The 21580-nt window shown below is 41.2% G+C and overlaps 1 long non-coding RNA gene across 4 annotated transcripts in view; it reads right to left on the reverse strand.

The window, feature by feature from the left end:
* LOC105463502 (uncharacterized) overlaps nucleotides 1-21580 on the reverse strand; it is a 287881-nt gene that overhangs the window by 171491 nt on the left and 94810 nt on the right. For all 4 annotated transcript variants that reach the window (XR_011620894.1, XR_011620890.1, XR_011620891.1 and 1 more), the window contains exon 2: nucleotides 2576-2663. This is a non-coding gene — a long non-coding RNA (uncharacterized lncRNA). The remainder of the gene's footprint in view (nucleotides 1-2575; nucleotides 2664-21580) is intronic.

The raw sequence follows: 21580 nt of genomic DNA on the forward strand, positions 1-21580 counted from the left end.
AAATAACAGAGCCATCAGATCAAAGAGGCCTGATCATGTATACAAGCCCAAGAAAGCCACTCCTCACTGAGTCAGAGTTATGAATGAACAGCTTTGGCAAGTTCCCTTTGCAATGGATGTGACAGAACACAATGAGACATGTTCATCTCCTCAAGACTTTTGTGTGTGTGGTGTGTGTGTGTGTGTGAACACGGAGATATAAGATTCAGCCAAATGCATAACCCTCATACCTTATAAGATAATAACACTTGAGATTTCTAACTTCTACTTGGAAGATGTGTTTATTTACAGAGAAGACACAGAAAGATATTCTAGAGACAGAGAAATTCGGGCAACAAATATGTCCTTCCAGCTTTTAAAATCCCCCCACCAGTCAGTACCTTTTCATGTATGCCAGAGAGGCTCTAGCATGGTATAGAAACGAAGAGAGAAAGAATACAGATCTGCCTGATGCTGGGGCGGGTCAAGAGGAGAGTCTCTCAAAAACTGAGAGAAGTTTCCATGAATTCCAGTATGAGAATGACCTCTGGGGCCAAAAGTGTTTCAAACCTTCTACAGCTGAACTCCACTCCCTTCCTCAAACAAACCTCTTCAGAATCCCTGCCTGTGCCCATCTGACCTTGACAGTCTGCCTCTGACAGTCCCAGGTTCTAAGTACTGTGCTTGGTCCCACTGGTGGATTCTCTTCCTACCTTACTTTCATATTCAGCCTCCTCCCTTGGTAAAGTGCTTCATTCTTGCCCCTGTATATTTTTTACTAAATATTTATTGAGTACCTACCATGGTCAGTTACTATTATGTTAGACGCTACTGTCAGAGCCATAAAAATAAAACTCTTTAAGAAGCCAACTATCTATTAGGGGAGGAAAATAAGTTAATAATTACTTGAATGAAAGACAGAAAAAAGTACAATTGAAGTGGGGAAAAGTGATTGATTCCTACTGGGTTAATTTGAGCATTTCTTGGGTAGTGATTGGCTGAACTTTGACAGATAAAGAGAATTTTCATTGGAAAAAAACATGAAGAATGAAGGACATTCCAGACTGAGGAAGGAGCATCGGCTCTTAGCAAAATAAAGTGCCAAGAAATGTCCACAAGTCCAGGAAGGGTGGAAAATAGTGAAATGAATGGATAAATGTAGACCAGGAGATTTAGGGACAGAAGATGGAGAGCCTCAGATGTAGGCTCAAGAGATGTGGAGCCAGAAGAATGAACACCAGGGTGCTGGTGCCTATATGTAAGAATAGTTTGGTGAATGATGTCAAGTTCTGTAATGGAAATGTTGAATTTGAGCACAGGGTTTCTATTTTTTAAAAGTTCCAGGAGGTAGCTGAAATTCTGGAAGTCACCTTCATGGAGATAGCACTGTCTGAAGGCAACTGGATGAAATCAGAGAAGCACACTTGACCTGTTCACTGTTGGGTCACAAGTAACCAGCATAATTCCTAATGCAGATTAAGTAATCATTAAATATTTATTTAAACAATAAATGTAATATAAAAGAAGTAAGTAAGCAGAGGTTGAATATTGAGGAAGGCTTCAATTTATCAAGGAAAGGTCAATGAAAATAGAGGGGAGAAATTAGTAAAAGAAATACATGAAGACTACAATATCTCAAAAACCAATGGAAGAGCAAATCTTAAGAACAAGCAAATGTATTCAATCATTTATTCAACAATATTTTTTGAAAAAACAGGGTCTCACTGTCACCGAGGCTGTGGTGCAGTGACACAAACTCAGCTCACTGCAACCTCCACCTCCCAGATCCAAGTGATTCTCATGCCCCAGCCTCCTAAGTAGCTGGGATCACAGGCACAGGCCACCACATCTGGCTAATTTCTGTATTTTTAGCAGAGATGGGCTGGTCTCAAACTCCTGACCTCAAGTGATCTGCCTGCCTCGGTCTCCTGAAGTGCTAGGATTACAGGCATAAGCCACCATGCCCAGCCTTATTCAACCAGTATCAACTCCTCCTCTGCATGCCAGGTATTATTTTGTGTGCTGGGGACACAGCAGAAAACAAGACAAAAAAGAACCCTGCTCTTAGAGAGCTCACTTTCTAGACAATAGTTAGCAATGCTCAATGCTCATTGCTTCTGGAGATGTTAAATGGGATAAGAATAAACAACTAGTTACTGGATTGGGCACTTAGAGGACTTTCAATAGTCAATCTTCAGTAACCTTGAATGAGTAGTGGAACAGTGGCAGTAAAAGTCACATTTACCATATCTGTTTTTGTCTTTGTTTTTGTCTTTTTCCATTAGCTTTTGAAGGCAGGAACCAACCCTATTCATTGTTGGACTCACACAATATCTGGCAAACAATGCTTGGATGCATATATGAATTAGCAATAAGTGATTAGAAAATATGTGTTTGGTAGTGAAGAATAAGCCCAGAATGAACTTTTAACTCTATCTATTAAATGAACTAGAAAGATAGGCCATTACCTTTTAAGTTTTATTGGTCAGAGTTTGGTTCAAAAAAACCAGAATTCATTTATTTTAGTCCAGGTTTTAGCAGAAAAGCAATGCCAGTATAAGTGATATGGAATAAGGGAATTATTAAAGCGACTGACCTTACGCAATTGTAAAAACTGCTAAAGAATTCAGTGGAAGACTGTTACTGCCCTGTGGGTCTGGTGCAGGCCACCTGAAGTTATAAATCTGTGGAATGGAAAACAAAGAAAAGGTGAGTGAAGTAGGGGAACCGAGAAAGACAAACTGTAACCTGTATCTGTCTCTCAGCATCCCCAGTCTCAATGGGGATGTGCAGAATGCTGGCACACTTCACCACAAAGCTGTAAACACACTGGCCTAAGATTCAGAGAAACTGAAGGAAGAGATCTGACAGGAGCTAGGAGAATTTGGGCCCAGTGGCTGCCTCATGTGGAGGAGCAGCAGGTCCCTTGTACCCTCCACCAAGCTTCAGAGTGTAATACCGGCTACTACACATCCACCTTCCAAATCTTACAAATTTCTTTTGTAGCCAGCCCCAGCTTTATCCTACCAAAACCCATACAGGAAATAAATTCTGGGAAACATAGTTCCAGCTTAGTCAACACATAACAAAGGCATTGCAGTCTGCCCCTTTTCTACATACCTCTTTTAACTATACTTACCTCCCAAATAAAAATAATAACAATGTCATGCCTCTACCTGACATCATACAACTCTCCTCCAACCTGAAACACTGATCCTGTTTGTATCAGAAATATTTGAAGCCCCTTTATCTGTCATTTGGTGATGCTCATTCCTTTTCTACTTGAGTCATACTTCCCCCTTTGATATTCCGTAACTTAGTAAGATACAAGGTTAGGCCAGACACAGTGGCTCACTCTTGTAATCCCAGCACCTTAGGAGGCTGAGGCAGAAGGATCACTTGAGCTTAGGAGTTCAAGACCAGCCTGGGCAACACAGGGAGATGTGCCTATGGTCCCAGCTACTTGGGAGGCTGAGGTGGGAGGACTGCTTGAGCCCAGGAGGTCAAGCCATGACTGTGCCACTGCACTTCAGCCTGGGCAACAAAGTGAGACCCTGTCTCCAAAAAAGAGAGAGGTATGAGGACAGGTGGTAGGGAAATGGAGGAGGGCAAGAAAAGAATTTGTTTATGTGTGTGTTCATATCAAAATAAGAAAGAAACACTCATTATGATGCTTTTATTGCAACTAGTCATATGGTCTTAGCTGATATTTATACTTTTCTTCTTCCATTATCCATTCCATATTCCTTTTGCCTCAGCAGACATCTCAGCTCAGACATATTTCTCCTTGCTGTATGGTTTAGCAGCAACCCTCAACAAGCCAGAATCAATCACTCCAGTCAGTATAGCATCCTCCCTCCTCCCCCAACCACTGCTTATTCATTTGATGGTATGAGGAGCCCAAGTGAACAGAGGGCAAATTCAACTCCCAGTTTAAGGGAACCATGGGTGTATCCCCTGGAGGAAATCTTCCTCCTTTGGGAACTAAGTCTTCTATGTTAGCGGAATACAAAGTCACTGAGATGGGAAGCAAAATTTTCACTAGTAAAACTCTAAGGTTAATAGTAAGTGGAGCTACTCTTATTTCCAATCCTTGATTTCCTGGATATATAAATCCTGGTTATGGAGAGAAAACACCATATAGATTACGTGCTGCTTTATAGCAGCCACATAAGGTGTTCCCACCCAACTGGCATGGTAACTGAATCTTCTTAAGGCCACTCTACCATTCTATCTGGCCAACTGCTTGAGGGTGTTGGGAATTTTCTAAGGCCAGTGAATTGCATGAGCAGGAACTCATTGCTGCACTTTACTGGCAATAAAGTGAGTCCGGTGGTCAGAAGTAATATTGCGTCAAATACTATGATGATGAATAAGGCATTCTGAAAGTCCACAGAGAGTCATTTGGGCAGAAGTAGGAAAGGTAAATCTGTATCCAGAATGTATTAGTTCATTCTCATGCTGTTATGAAGAAATACCCAAGACTGGGTAATTTATAAAGAAAAGAGGTTTAATTGGTTCACAGTTCTGCATTGCTAGGGAGGCCTTGGGAAACTTACAACCATGGCAGAAAGCAAAGGACAAGCAGGCAACTTGTTCACAGGGTGGCAGGACAGAGCGAGCACAAGCAGGAGAAAAGCCAGATGTTTATAAAACCATCAGATCTCATGAGAACTCACTCACTATCATGAGAACAGCATAGGGGAAACTTCCCCCATGACTCAATTACCTCCTCCTGGTCTTGCCCTTGATATGTAGAGACCATGGGAAATCCAATTCAAGAAGAGATTTGGGTGGAGACACAAACCTAACCATATCATTCTGCCCATGGCCCCTCCTAAATCTCGTGTCTTTCACATTTCAAAATCAATCATGTCTTCCCAATAGTTACTCAAAGTCTTAATTCATTCCAGTATTAACCCAAAAGTCTAAGTCCAAAGTCTGATCTGAAACAAGGCAAGTCCCTTCTGCCTATGAGCCTGTAAAATCAAAAGCAAGTTACTTACTTCCCAGATACAATGGGGTCACAGGCATTGGGTAAATATACCCATTCCAAATGGGAGAAATTGGCCAAGATGAAGGGGCTACAGGCCCCATCCAAGTCTGGAATCCAATAGGGCAGTCATTAAACCTTAAAGTTGCAAAATGATCTCTTTTGACTCCATGTCTCATATCCAGGGCACACTGATGCAAGAAGTGGGCTCCCATGGCCTTCAGCAGCTCTGCCCCTCTGGCTTTGCAGGGTACAGACCCCCTCTTCTCTGCTTTCACAGCTAGTGCTAGGTGTCTGTGGCTTTTCCAGGTACTTGGTGCAAGCTGTGAGTGGATCTACCATTCTGGGGTCTGGAAGACCGTGGCCCTCTTTTCACAGCTTCACTAGGCAGTGTCCCAGTTGGGACTCTATGTGGAAGCTCCTAACCCACATTTCCCTTCTGAACTGTCCTAGCAGTTCTCCATGAGGGCCCTACCTCTGCATCAGACTTCTGCCTGGACATCCAGGCATTTCCGTACATCTTCTGAAACCTAGGCAAAGGTTTCCAAACCTCATTTATTGACTTCTGTGCACCTACAGGCCCAACACCATGTGTAAAGTGCCAAGGCTTGGGGTTTGCACCCTCTGAAGCAATGGCCTGAGCTGTACCTTGGCTGCTTGTAGCCACAGCTGGGATGCAGAGCACCAAGTCCTGAGACTGCACAAAGCAGCAAGGCCTGGCCCATGAAACCATTTTTTCCTCGTAGGTCTCCAGGCCTGTGATGGGAGGGGCTGCCATAAAGACCTATGACATGTCCTGGAGATATTTTTCCCATTGTCTTGGTGATTAACATTTGGCTCCTGATCACTTATGCAAATTTCTGCTGCCAGCTTGAATTTCTCCTCAGAAAATGGGTTTGTCTTTTCTATTGCATCGTCAGGCTGCAAATTTTTTGAACTTTTATATTCTGCTTCCCTTTTAAACATAAGCTCCAATTCCAAAACATATCTTTGTGAAAACATAAAACTGAATGCTTTTAAGAGCACCCAAGTCAACTCTTGAACATTTTGTTGCTTAGAATTTCATTCTGCCAGAAACCCTAAATCATCTCTCTCAAGTTCAAAGTTCCACAGATCTAGGGCAGAGGCAAAATGAGCCAGTCCCTCTGCTGAAGCATAGCAAGAGTCACCTTTATTCCAGTTCCCAACAAGCTCCTCATCTCCCTCTGAGGCCACCTCAGCCTGGACTTTATTGTCCATATCACTATCAGCATTTTGGTCAAAACCATTCAACAAGTCTCCAGGAAGTTCCAAACTTTCCCACATCTTCCTGTCTTCTTCTGAGCCCTCCAAACTGTTCCAACCTCTGCCTGTTATCCACTTCCAAAGTTGCTTCCACATTTTCAGTTATCTTTACAGCAGAATCCCCCCACCTTGGTACCAGTTTACTTTATTAGTCCATTTTCATACTGCTATAAAGAACTTCCTGAGGCTAATTTATAAAAGAAAGAGGTTTAATAGACTAACACTTCAGCATGGCTGGGGAGGCCTTAAGGAACCTTACAATCATAGTGGAAGGCAAAGGGAAAGCAAGACACCTTCTTCACAAGGTGGTGGGAAGCAGAAGTACAACCAGGGGAAGTTACAGATGCTTTTAAAACCATCAAAGCTCATGAGAACTCACTCACTCTCATGAGAACAGCATGGGGGAAACCACCCCCGTGATTCAATTACCTCCACCTGATCCCACCCTTGACACATGGGGATTATGGGATTACAATTCAAGATGAGATATGGGTGGGGACACAAAGCCTAACCATATCACAGAGTAAGTGTATATTCAAGTGAGAATGAGTGCTGCCCCTTCCACAGTTGAAGTAGTCCAGTGTAGTCAAATTGCCAATAGCCAGATGGTCCCTGGAGAATTCTGCCATATTGAAGGCTAGATGTTGTTCTCTACTGTTGCCGGCTGGAAAATCTGCTATTCTATAGTTGCATTCCCTTTAGTGCATGGAAATCTGTGTTGCTGAGACTATACCTAACCTCTATCCTTGCTGCTCTGGCCACTTTATCCATGAGCACACTGCGCAAGGACAAAGGTGGCTGGGGAGAACCAAATGGAAGTTCACCAAACTTGTCTACCCGATTACTGAGTTCACCCTGACTAAGGCTGCTCTTTGGTGAGCATTCATACAGGACACAAATATATTAATGTTCTGCCTACTTGGAAAGATCTATCCACATATCTCTTCCCCAGATTGCCAATTGTGTTCCTTCTGAGTCTTTGAGAGTCTAGTCAAACCATTAATCCTCATCCATTAATCAGGACATCTCTTCGTCCAGGCCAAATGAGCAAGTGTGTACAATAATCGGTGTTCAACCGGGAGGCCTTCCCTTCACTGCTGTCCTTCAAAGCCAGCCAGAAATAGGGTTATAGAACTGTCAATATCCACATTCAGGTGATGCCAACATATCATAAAAAACCTTCTAAAAACTAGGCCCAAATTTTCTAGCCAGCCTAAGTAGAAAGGGAATTTTATAAGAAGTTATAAAATGGCTTGCCAAGTAAATGGGAAACTTGAAAAGACAGACTCAAAGCTAAGCTTCCAGGAATGACAGAACCAGGCCACCAAGGAAGCCAATACCTCTGCCATGACCAAAATGCTATAAAATCAGGAAGCCTCCAGGTGAAATTGGAAATCATCACTTTAGTTAGTGGACACAGAACCACGCCACCTTTGTCACAATCCATTCCAGCAAAATGTATCTTCTATCCTCTGCCTCCCAATAGCCATGAAGCCAGGAATAAGACACTGGAACCTCTACTACAGTTACTACAGAAAAATCAAATACCTCTATGGCTGTTCCTTGCCATGAAAGAAACAGAAATGTGAGTCTGGTCTCATGAGATTTCATTTTATTTCCATTTTCCAAATCTCATACAGGTACCTCTAATTGACTGAACCTAAATTACATCCAGAACCCTGGAAAATGGAAAATGTAGGCACACTGAGTTTATGCTAATGAGGTGACGCAGGGTGAGGCCCCCTAGATAGCCTCAGAATGGGGCTGGTCACCAGAATGACCAAGTAATTAGAGGGTTGGAACTTTCAGCCCCACCTCCCAATCTCCAGGAAGGCAAAGGGTGGGCATGTGCTTAAACTCCATACAAACTCTTGAATAACACGATTAGATGAGCTTCTGGTCTACCAAAGAAGCCCATGGAGTTGCTGCGAGGTAGCACATCCTGGAGAGTGCCTGGAAGCTCTACTGCCCTATCCATACTTTGCCCTCTGCATCCTTTATAATTAACCAGTAAATGTGAGTGAGGTGTTTCCCTGAGTCTCGTGAGTCATGCTAGCAAATTACTGAAGCAAGGAAGGGGTCATGGAAATCCCCAATATGTAGCCGGTCGATCAGAAGTACCTGGATTTGCAATTGGCATCTGAAGTGAGAAAAGTCCTGTGACACTGAGCCCTTAAGCTGTGAGGTCTGCACTAATTCCAGACAGATAATGTCAGAATTGAATTGAACTGTGGGACACTCAGCTGGTGTTGGTGAGGGAAAAACTTGCACATCTGGTGTCAGAAGTGTTCTGTGAGAGAATATGGAGAAACACTCTACAGTATGCAGTTTTCTCAGAGGATGTAAGTCACTCCTTAACTTAGAAAAATCCTAAGCAACATGACCCTCCTGCTTTCTCTTCCTCCTTAGATGTGGGGTGGGAGTTATGAGTTGAGGTCCAGGGCCAGAAGAGAGAAGCAATTTCGATCCTATGGCACCACATGAAGAAAGCTTTCTTGGAGGGTTTCTTGGAGAATTCTGTGTTCTGCCTAACACAGAATTTTGTGTAATCAAGAAACAATTCTTTGTGTGTTAAGCCTCTGAGGTTAGTAAATACAAAACGTTGTAATTTTGTCTATTTTGACACAGATACGGATACGCAGTTGTAAAATGCTGATGTTTAAAAAAAATTAAAATAGGTGACACTGGTGGTCAGGCAGCAGGCAGTGAGAAAACTGATATGAGAAGGTTTAAAGATAGTCACTGTTGTCACCTTTGGTAACTGTTGCCTGCAGTAAACAGGGAAGTAGACCATGTACTTAATGAACTTGGTGGCCTAAGGTGGAAGGGTTTAGAAAACAGAAACTTAGTAATATGTGTTAGTTGTTATTGATTGTGATTGACAAGAAATTACAAGAAATAAATGTACTCATGAAGGAATTGCCTGGTTTGCAAACAAATATTTCAGAAATGCAGGTGGTGTTGCAAAGTTGGAAAAGTCTACAGTTTTTTCGACCCCAGATTTTTTTTTCCCAGAAATATAGAAGGATTTTGAGAGTCCAGGGCCCAAAGTGACACAAAGCAAAGACCAGCCTAAGAGTATGGTACTTTGTAGAACCTTTCAGGAAAAAAAAAAAAAAAGGAAAAGAAAAGAAACTCAGAGCAAAAATTAGTGCCTTAAGGATGTGGCCTTCTCATCCATTTCCCAGCTGGTGACCACCATCACACAGAGAGAGAGAGATGGGGTATTTGTGAAAAGCAAAAAAGTCAAGTACATTTGAAAGTCATGGCTCAAAAAAAACTTAGGTAGGGTTACTCTCCTATACAACTGACTAAAAGTAAATAGATGCTAATTAAGTAAGTGATAGGTGCTGAATGAGGGTGAGAATGTATTTTTTAATGTTCTAAATAGGAAGCACAATAATTAACCTAACCTTTTCATGGATTCTACGTCCAGAGCACCAGTTCTCTATTTAACCCAGGTTGAACGTTTAAGTGATTACAATTTCCCCTTTTATGCAGATAATGAATATCATCAGTGTGCAGTTACCCACCCTCCCCTCCCCTATGACAAGGACTGAGTTACTATGTCTCCTGCACCTCTGATTAGCATGTGTGAAATAGAAATGTAAATACTATACTTCAGATATATTATGAGTAAAATAGGCCTCATCAACTGGCCAAAGACCTCAGCCGCAATGCGTAACATTGCTTCTGCTGGGTGCAGTGGCTCATGCCTGTAATCTCAGCACTTTGGGAGGCCGAGGTGGGCAGATCACTTGAGGTCAGAAGTTTGAGACCAGCCTGGACAACATGGTGACACCCTGTCTCTACTAAAAATACAAAAATTAGCCGGGCATGGTGGTGGGTGCCTGTAATCCCAGCTACTCAGGAGGCTGAGGCAGGAGAATCACTTGAACCTGGGAGGCAGAGGTTGCAGTGAGCCGAAATCATGCCATTGTACTGCAGCCTGGGCAACAGGAGCGAAACTCCGTCTCAAAAAATAAAAAAATAAAAAAACAAACAAAAACATTGCTTCCAAGTGAAAATGTACACTGAGAACCAAATATCAATCTGCAACAAATTTTGCAAATTAAATCTTTTGGAATCCGTGCCTATTCTAGCTTTCCAGCTAGAAAAGAGGGCAGAGAGAAGAGGTCCGGGACACGTGCAACCTGATGGTTCAGATAGAAGAGAGTCCCTTCCTACTGATAGGAGCCACAGGAAGCTAGACAGGAGTCAGGACAAACATGGCATATGCAGAAACTGGTGATTAAACTGACGCATTTATAAAGCAACTTGGTTTTGAAAATGTGGCAAAATACATAGGAAGGCGAGTGAGTCTCCATCTCATCCAAATCTGGGAACTATAGACATACTGCCTTTTGCAAGACCCTTTCTCAGGGGCAAGTTAAAAAGTTTGATGGTCTCATAGAGAGGATGTTACTTGGAATCTTTACTGTTCAACTCACTAAGTCTCTCTTAGTCCTGCTGACACTTTAAATCAATGCTTCTAGCAGAAATATAGTGCAAATCTCAAAGGTAACTTTAATTTCCTAGTCGCCATATTTTAAAAAGTGAAAAGAATCAAATAAAATTAATTTTAATAATATGTTTTATTTAACCCAATATATCCAAAATATTATTTCAAGATGTAAGTAACATAAACATTAATATTTTATATTCTAGTTTTCATATCTCTCCTCTCTCACTGGCTATGACCCTCTAGAGTTTAGAGAAAAGCCCTAAAAGAATTGTGAGCTTTTGAGAAGCAGAAATTGGAATATGTATCTTAAATGTGTCTCAAAAAACATGTTTTCATCATTTGAAAACGTCTTCTCGTAGTTTTATTCAAACATTGACTGACATGAGTCAATGTATACATCTAAATCAAAGTGATTGAACAAAATATAACCAAAATAATGCATACCATATGATTGAACAAAATATAACCAAAATAATGCATACCATATGATTCCATATACAAAAGATAACACAGGTAAAACTAATCTATGCTATTAGGAAGAGGACAATGGCTACCCTCAGGGGAGGGGTATGACTTAAAGGAACATAAAGGGCCTTCTAGGGTATTGGTGATAATCTGTGCCTTTATCCAAATGCTGGTTAGATGAGTGAGTTCAGCTATTAAAAATTTATCAAGGCCGGGTACAGTGGCTCACGCCTGTAATCCCAGCACTTTGGGAGGCCGAGGCAGGCGGATCGTGAGGTCAGGAGATCGAGACCATCCTATCTAACATGGTAAAACCTCGTCTCTACTAAAAATACAAAAAATTAGCCGGGTGTGGTGGCAGGCACCCGTAGTCCCAGCTACTCGGGAGGTTGAGGCAGGAGAATGGCATGAACCCAGGAGGCGGAGCTTGCAGTGAGCCGAGATCACGCCACTGCACTCCAGTCTGGGTGACAGAGCCAGACTCCATCTCGAAAAGAAAAAAAAAACATATATCAAGCTGTTCACTTGTGATATGTGATAACTTTGCATATATATGTATGTGTGTGGACACATATGTATAAACACATATGTATGTATAGACATATATATACACATATATATATATATTTATAACATACAAGTATACCTTGGAGATATTGCAGGTTAAGTTCCAGATCACTGCAAAAAAGTGAATACTGCAAATATTTTGGGTCACACAAACATTTTGGTTTCCCAGTGCATATAAAAGTTATGTTTATACTGTATACTGTAGCCTAAGCGTGCAATAGCATTATGCCTGAAAAAAACAAAGTACATACCTTAATTTTAAAATACTGTATTGCTAAAAAATAAAAGCCAATGATCATCCGAGCCTTCAGTGAATCATAATCATTTTGCCAGTTCCACTTCAATAGTAAAGACTGATGACTGATCAGGGTAGTAGTTGAAGGTTGGAGTGGTTGTGGCAATTTCTTAAAATAAGGTAACAATAAAGTTTGCTTCAATTGACTCTCACAAAAGATTTCTTCGCAACATGTGGTGCTGTTTGATCGTATTTTACCTATAGTAGAACTTCTTTCAAAATTGGAGTCAATCTTCTCTTCTCAAACCCCGCTGCTGCTTTATCAACTAAGTTTATGTAATATTCTAAATCCTTTATCAACTAAGTTTACATAGTATTCTAAATCCTTTGTTGTCATTTCAACAATGTTCACAGCATCTTCGCCAGAAGTAGATTCCATCTCAAGAAACCCCGTTTTTTGCTCATCTATTCAAGCTTTATCATGAGAGTGCAGCAATTCAGCCACATCTTTAGGCTTCACTTCTAATTCTATCTCTCTTGCTATCTCACCACATCTGCAGTGACTATCTCCACTGAAGTATTGAAGCCCTCAAAGTCATCCATGAAGGTTGGAATCAATTTCTTCCAAGCTCCTGCTAATGTTGATATTTTGATCTCCTCCCGTGAATCACGAATGTTCTCAATGGCATCTCAAATGGTGAATCCTTTTCAGAGGTTTTCCATTTACTTTGCCCAGATCCATTGAGAAGTCACTGTCTATGGCAGCTATAGCCTGACAAAATGTATTTCCTAGGCAATAAGATTTTGAAGTTGGAATTACTCCTTGATCTGCGGGCTGCAGAATGGATGCTGTGTTAGCAAGCATTAAAACAACATGAATTTCCTTTACATCATTATCAGTGCCCTTGGGTGACCTTGTGCCTTGTCAATGAATGGGATTACTTTGAAAGGAATATTTTCTTTTTTTTCTGAGCAGCAGGTTGTGTGCTTAAAATCTTCAATAAAACATACTGTAAATAGATGTGCTTAATCCAGGCTTTGTTGTTCCATTCGTAGAGCACAGAGTAGATACAGCATAATTCTGAAGGAGCATAAGATTTTTTAGAATGGTGAATGAGCACTGAATGCAACTTGAAATCATCAGCAGCATTAGCCCCCAGCAGGAGAGTCAGCCTGTCCTTTGAGGCTTTGAAGCCAGGCTTTTACTCCTTTCTAGCTATGAAAGTCCTATCTTCTTAAAACAGAAGGCTGTCTTATCTACACTGAAAATCTGTTGTTTAATGCAGCCACCTTTATCAATTATCTTAGGTACATCTTGCAGATAACTTGCTACAACTTCTCTATCAGCACTTGCTGCTTCACCTTGCACTTTTATAGTATGTTATAGAGATGGCTTCTTTCTTTAAACCCCATGAACCAATCTCTGCTAGTTTCCAACTTTTCCTCTGCAACTTTCTCACCTTCCTCAGCTTTCATAGAGTTGAGTTAGGGCCTTGCTCTAGATTAGGTTTTGGCCTAAGGGAATGTTGTGGCTGGTTTGATCTTCTATCCAGACCACTCAAGCTTTCTCCATATCAGCAACAAAACTGTTTTGCTTTCTTAGCATTCATGTGTTCACTGAAGTAGCACTTTTAATTTCCTTCAAGAACTTTTAATTGCATCCACCACTTAGCTAATTGTTTAGTACAAGAGACCTAGGTTTTGGCCTATCTCAGCTTTTGACATGCTGTCCTCACTAGGCTTTATCCTTTCTAGTTTTTGATTTAAAGTGAGAGATATGTGACTTTTCCTTTTGTGTGAACACACAGCTGCCGGTGTAGAGTTATTAACAGCCTAATTTCAATTTTTCTGTGTCTCAGGGAACAGGGAGGCCCATAGAGAGGGAGAGAGATGAGGGAACAGCCAGTTGGTGGAGCATTCAGAACACACACAACATTAATTGATTAAGCCCACCATCTTATATGGGTGCAGCTCATGTTACCCCAAAACAATTACAACAGTAACACCAAACATCTGTGATCACAGATCACCATTTAAAAAAATGAAAAAGTTTGAAGTACTGTGTGAATTACCAAAATGTGACACAGACACACAAAGTGATCACATGCTGTTGGGAAAATGACGCCAACAGACTTGTTCAATGCAAGGTTACCACAAACCTTCAATTTGTAACAAAACATGATATCTGTGAATTGCAATAAACAAGTTTATATATAACTGCAATAAATAGTTAAAATATAAAATGATAAGGACTTAAACTCCTTTAATAAAATGTGATTATTTAAGATTTTTTAAATGGATACTAACAGCATGCCTTTTCTGGTATCATCCTCATAAAGGACGACTAACTCAAATATTGTGGCACAAGACATTTCTGATGCATAAATTCTCTGGTTTTCATTAGTGAATAAATCAAACATTAAACTTTTCTTTCACTTTCCTTAATTTGAACATCAACCATGTGATTTCAAAAAATTATATTTAAATATATATTTTGAAGTAGGATATAGTAACTTAAAATTGTGTTTAAACATGTGAATGAAACATCTGTGCTTCAGGATGCATGTATTCCTTGGATACTAGCCTATTCCAGCTCTTCCTTATCTACACATGAAATATGCAGCACACCCCTTCAAAAATCACCTAGAAGGTTTACGAGAAACTTGGAACCTAGCACTTAACTAGAAACCACATTCGAAGAAAACATGCCATCTTATCAATAAGAATCATTATTACCTAACCTTTTTATATATGGTGCTTAAAAGTTATCATAAATGTATAAAAGAAAGAGGCAAAAGGAAACCAAGAGGATAATGGATAATCAGAAAACATGGGATCAAGACTCAATGTTATTGTCCTCGAACGACTTCATTTTCAATACCTCCCTCTTCCCCTCCCCACCACTCCCCTCTCAGCAATGAGTCTGACACCATATAAAGCAAGAACAACAGAAATCAAATTTAGAACCGATCTTGCAGGGTGAAATAAGAGGGTACCTTGTGGCTCAATTCTGCAGTTCTTATACAAAGCAATATAACTCATCATTCAAGAGAAGTCTTATTTCAAATCATGTTCATTCGATAGAGAAGATGCCTTCTACTACCAACTTCAGGATGGAGTTCTCCTCATCCTCTCAGGATACCACATACATGCCTCTAGAACACCTCTGCTCTGTTTTAATAGTTAGTTTATAATCAATCTTTTCCTACATAAACTACGAACTCTTGGAGAGAAAGGTATTTAACATAACACCTGGCACATAGTAAGTACTTCTTAAATTTAAAGTAATTTTACTAAAATGAGAGAAAACCTCTACTCTAAGAAATAAATGCCAAGAGACCTAACTCTAAGGCTAAAGATATATTCATAAAGTATGGAGTCACCAGGAAGGTATATTTATAATGGCTAGAGTCAAAACTTTGGCATAAAAGAGTGGGAAGAGGATAGTCATGGGCCTTTAAAATGAATACACACTTTATTTTTTCAATTGCTCAAGAAGATGCATCTGGAGAGTCCTGTGGAGTGAGACAATCACACTCTGGGGAGTGTTGTTTAGACTTAACCTGTATATTAGAATATGCCCAGCCCAGTGCTTGGAATGGTTCTAGGCCCATGGTAGGCACATGAGAAATAGTTTTTTAAATGAATGCACAAATGAATGAATTGTTTCAAAGCACTTCTACAGTCTTCTCTGCTCTAAAACTGTCACCAGAAGGCTTCATGTTCCAGCCTATCATAATCACCTGGGGTGCCCATGAACCTGGCTAACACGGTGAAACCCCGTTTCTATTAAAAAATACAAAAAATTAGCTGGGCATGGTGGTGGGCACCTGTACTCCCAGCTAATCGGGAGGTTGAGGCAGAAGAATGGCGTGAACCCGGGAGGCAGAGGTTGCAGTGAGCCGAGATTGCACCACTGCACTCCAGCCAGGGTGACAGAGCAAGACTCCATCTCAAAAACAACAACAACAACAACAACAACAAAAATTAGGAATCACCTGTCATGGAAACTCACCTAGAAAGTTATTTAAAATGTTTAAGGTCTGGAGTTGGGGCCCAGGGATCTGCATTTTTAACAAGCAACCCAGATGATTATGTTTCTGCTTCAAGCAGTCCATGAAACGATAGCCAGAAAAAAAGAGAGCAGTTTATACGCTTCCTGGGTCCCATTCTGGAATTTATCCATTCCAGAATTTGCCTTTAAATTCCAGAATGGAGGTCAGTCGAACGTCACATAAGATGGACATCACTGTTCCTTAGGGTGCAGTCAAAAAAGTAGACACAGCATTAGTTGCTGTTTTAACAGAGATACTTTAATACAGGGAATGGTTTAAACAAATATTAGAGGACTGAAAAGCAAAAGGGAACTTTGTGATAGCATGCAAATAGTTACTATAGGTGGCAGCAACCACCCTCGGGCAGGGACAGCAAAGAGAAGCAACAGGAATTATTAGAACCTGGAGACCTGGAATAGTGATCCTACAGAGGGAGGACCCAGACCTCCAAGGAAATGTGCTGCCCAGCAGGCTACTTCCTCCAATGTGCAGCACATTTCCTTGGAGATCTGGGTCCTCCCTCTGCAAGGTCGCTATGCCAGAACCTAGAGAACACATCACCAGACCATCCCAGATGAAACAGCAGCATCCAAGAGAACAGACAACCCGGGCCATGTGTAATACAGAACCTCTTCTGCTTGAATCAGCAGATCTGTTCACATAACTGTGGTCCAAAGACATATACCAGCTTTAGCATTTATCAGCAAAAAGACTGGATGAATTTCAGTAAATGTAAACATAATATGGTGCAGATGTGTTATCTGTAAATAGTAAAGCCTGCAGATTTTCTAGAACAGTGGTTTTCAAAGGGTGGTCCCTGAATCAGTAGCATCAGAATAACTGGGAACTTATTAGAAATTTAAAGTCTTGGGCTCACTCCAAACCTACTAAATCAGAAACTCCAGGGACAGGGCCAAGCAACCTGTGTTTTAACAAGCCAAGCCCACCAGGTGATTCTCATGCACAGTAAACTTTGAGATCCATTGTCGTGATACATATCAAGTTTTGGAATTGCAGCATCTTTACTTGATCCTTGCTGCAAGGTTTATCAGGTTTTATGTATCAACAATCATTATCCCACCACAAACAAATGATTAATAATCAAAGCTAAGCAGAGCATAAATAATAAAAGTTCTCTGCTTCCTTTGGAACATGCAGATGTCTTCTCCTTTAGTATTTGTAATCCTTTTCAGACTTGCCCTGTAGTATAAGGGACCCAATTTTTAAAAAAAATACACTATTTTTCCAATTTATTTTTATAAATAAGCTGAGTAATTATGTCCTTTCTGGTTCCTGGAGCAATCCAACTTTTCATAGAACTTTAAGATGAACAAAGAAAATTCAGTTAAAAGGCATGGACATAAGGGAATCAACTTAGTAAAATTAATGTTCTGGGGAAGTTATAGCAAATAACTAGATTTAGGAGGATTAAACACATCACTGTGCTTCTTTTCTCCAACTATCCAGGTTATTGTCCATATTAACATTTTCCTCCATAGTTGTACAGAGAAGATAGAGTTGATACATGAAAATGCCAAGATAAACCTAATCCCTAAAAGAGGCTTTCTAAATCAGAGTTAGAAACTCACTGGTGCCCAGGGGCCAAATTAGGCCAGCAGATATATTTTATTTGACACATATGCTGTTTTATTTAATTCTCTGTTTGTTTTTAATATTTGCCAAAATTTCAAAACTAGGAGATTTCACATAGAAATCCAGAATTCTGGCTTTTCTTGATTCAACAATTGGGCCCTGGCAAATATGACTAGAGTAAAACAGCAGCCACCCAGCAGAAGGGCACAGGCCTCCCCACCTGCCTCACTTCATGAATACTAGAGCTTGTAATTTCTGCCTTATATTCTATCCAAAGGGCTTCCAGACTGGGAAGAGAGTGTCTGTACTAGTCTGTTCTCATGCTGCTAATAAAGACATACCCAAGACTGGGTAATTTATAAAGAAAAGGAGGTTTAATGGACTTACAGTTCCACATGACTGGGGAGGTCTCACAATCATGGCAGAAGGCGAAAGGCACATCTTACATGGCAGCAGGCAAGAGACATCACATGTGGGGGAACTCCCCTTTATAAAGCCATCAGATTTCATGAAACTTATTCACTATCACAAAAACATCATGGGAAAAACTCAACCCTATGATTCAATTACCTCCCACAAGGTCCCTCCCATGACATGTGGGGATTATTACAATTCAAGGTGATATTTGGGTGGGGACAAAGAGACAAATCATATCATTCCACCCAGCCCCTCCTAAATCTCATGTCCTCATACTTCAAAACCAATCAAGCATGATCATGATTTTATTTGAGTTTATTTGACACAAAACAGCATATGTGCCAAATAAAATATATCTGTGGGCCTAATTTGGCTCCTGAGCAACCATTTGTAACCTCTGATCTAGAAAGCCTTTTTTAGGGATTAGGTTTATCCTGGCATTTTCATGTTTCAAACCCCCAGAGTCTTAACTCATTTCAGCAAGAACCCAAAAGTCCACAGTTCAAAGTTTCATCTGAAACAAGGCAAGTCTCTTCCAACTATGAGCCTGTAAAATCAAAAGCAAGTTAGTTGCTTCCTAGATACAATGGAGGTACAGGCATTGGGTAAATATATCCATTCCAAATGGGAGAAATTGGCCAAAATGAAGGGGCTACAGTCCCCATGCAAGTCTGAAATCCAGCAGGGCAGTCAAAGCTGAAAGCTCCAAAATGATCTCTTTTGACTCCATGGCTCACATCCAGGTCACAGCAATGCAAGCGGTGGGTTCCCATGGTCTTGGGCAGCTCCATCCCTGTGGCTTTGCAGAGTACAACCCCCTACTGGCTCCTTTCACAGGTTGGCATTGAGCATCTGTGGCTTTTACAAGGATCATGGTGCAAGCTGTCGATGGATCTACCATTCTGGGGTCTGCAGGATAGTGGCTCCCTTCTCACAGTTCCACTAGGCAGTGACTCAGTGGAGACTTTGTATGGGGGATTCAACCCCACATTTCCCTTACACACTGCCATAGCAGAGGCTCTCCATGAGGGCCCTTTCCCTGTGGCAAGTCTCTTCCTGAATATCCAGGCATTTCCATACATCCTCTGAAAACTAGGCAGAGGTTCCCAAATCTCAATTCTTGACTTCTGTGTACCTGAAGACTCAACATCACATAAAAGCTGCCAAGGCTTGGGGCTTGCACCCTCTGGAGCCACAGCCCAAGCTGCACCTTGGCCCCTTTTAGCCACAGCAGGAGTGGCTGGGACTCAGGGCACCAAGTCCCTAGGCTGCAAACAACATGGGGTCCCTGGGCCTGGCCCATGAAACCATTTTTTCCTCCTAGGTCTCCAGGCCTGTGATGGGAGGGGCTGCCATGAAGACATACCCTGAAGACATTTTCCTCATTGTCTTGGCAATTAACATTTGGCTCCTCATTGCTTATGCAAATTTCTGCAGCCTGCTTGAATTTCTCCTCAGAAAACGAGTTTTTCTTTTCTATCACATCATCAGGCTGCACATTTTCTGAACTTTTATGCTTTGTTTCCTTTATAAAACTGATTTCTTTTAAGAACACCCAAGTCACTTCTTGAACACTTTTCTGTTAAGACATTTCTTCTACCAGATACCCTAAATCATCTCTCTCAAGTTTAAAGTTCCACAAATTTCTAGGGCAAGAGAAAATGCTGCCAGTTTCTTTGCTAAAGCATAGCAAGAGTCACCTTTGCTCCAGTTACCAAGTTCCTTATCTCCATCTGAGATCACCTCAGCCTGAATTTCATTGTCAGCATCTTGGTCAAAGCCATTCAACAAATCTCTAGGAAGTTCCAAATTTTCCCACATCTTCTTGTCTTCTTCTGAGCACTCTAAACTGTTCCAACCTCTCCCTGATACCCAGTTCCAAAGTCGCTTCCACATTTTCAGGTATCTTTACAGCAGCACCCCACTCCTGGTACCAATTTACTGTATTAGTCTGTTCTCACACTGCTAATAAAGACATACCCGAGACTGGGCAATTTATAAAGAAAAAGAGATTTAATGGACTCACAGTTCTACATGGCTGGGGAGGCTTCACAATCATGGTGGAAGGCAAAAGACACATCTTACATGGCAGCAGGCAAGAGATAGTGTGTGCCAGGGAACTCCCCTTTATAAAACCATCAGAGCTCATGAGACTTGTTCACTATCACAAGAACAGCATGGGAAAAGCACACCTCCATGATTCAATTACCTCCCACAAGGTCCCTCCCATGACACAGGGGCATCATTACACTTCAAGGTGAGATTTTGGTGGGGACACGAAGCCAACACACATCAGTGCCTCCTGTCCCATTATACCAAACAGGCACCAAAAAGAAAATCTTATTGTACAGACCAGGCAGATCCAAACTTTCTCTGTCAGGGCAACTCCCATTATGTAAAGCCTTCTCATTTACCTGAACTCTTGGCTCTCACCACTTGCCTGGCTCTCTCCCATACTTCCTGACCTTTCCTCCTTTACTCTGCTTTTGGAACACTGCACAAATTTTTCAAGCCCTAAAAAATAAAAAATAAAAATAAATACATCTTTGATGCCAAGACTCTCTGGAGGCCATCATCCTTCTTGCCCTCACCCTTTCCCTTTCATCTCCACTTTCTCAGTCCCTGGCCTCTCTCCAGTCTGCTACGATCCAGCTTTCTATTGAAAAACCCCCACCATTCCATTCAAACTGCTCTGGCTGATGTTACTAATGGTTTCCTAATTCTCAAATCCAATGGACTTGTTTGAGTCCCTCTCCCCCTATATCTTATTGTCCTTTCTTCAGCCTCCTCATCCTTCATGTGTCAGTTCAGGCCTCACTCTCTCCACTGAGCCTGCCCAGGGCCCTCAGCTGGGTTGAGTGGCCCCCAGGTCTCCCATGACATCCTGTTCTTGTCTCTACCATCCACTCCACACACGGTATCACAACTATTGCTTATGACTCTGTCTTCCCCATTGAAAGTTAAAGACTGTGCCTCATTCACCTTTGTATTACAGTGCCCACTACAGCAATTGGAACACAATAAGTATGTGATAAATACTGATTAATAAATGAATGAATGAACCAACAATTAAGCCACCTTCTAAGTTTGTTAAGAATGAGAAGGTCCAAAATTCTTCCAAAAGTCTTTTGTCCCAGAGCAGTAGCTTTATCCAGGAGGCTACCTTACATAATGCAAATTAAATCAGATTGGAGAGAAATGTATGCACTTTTCTCCTTTTCTTGCTGGACATTTAAAATGGGTTGGATTAATAATGTTCTTCAGTATTCACTGGGATATTTAAAAGATGCCCTCCCAAAATATTGTAAAGCTCCAATTATACAATAATGAAAGTACTCAGAAAGACTTTGCACTTGAAAGGGAGAGGAAAACCACACTAACAATGTAGTCCAGAGACTTGGAGCAATAGAAAAAAACAAAAAAATAATTAGGGGAGATAGGAAAAAATGGCAGGTAGGAGGCAGGACTAACTTGCAGCTCCCACTCAGACAGACAGAGCAGCGTGTGGAGACCCATGTCATGAACTT

This window comes from Macaca nemestrina, chromosome 3, assembly GCF_043159975.1.
Source record: "Macaca nemestrina isolate mMacNem1 chromosome 3, mMacNem.hap1, whole genome shotgun sequence".
NCBI classification, from domain to species: Eukaryota; Metazoa; Chordata; class Mammalia; order Primates; family Cercopithecidae; genus Macaca; species Macaca nemestrina.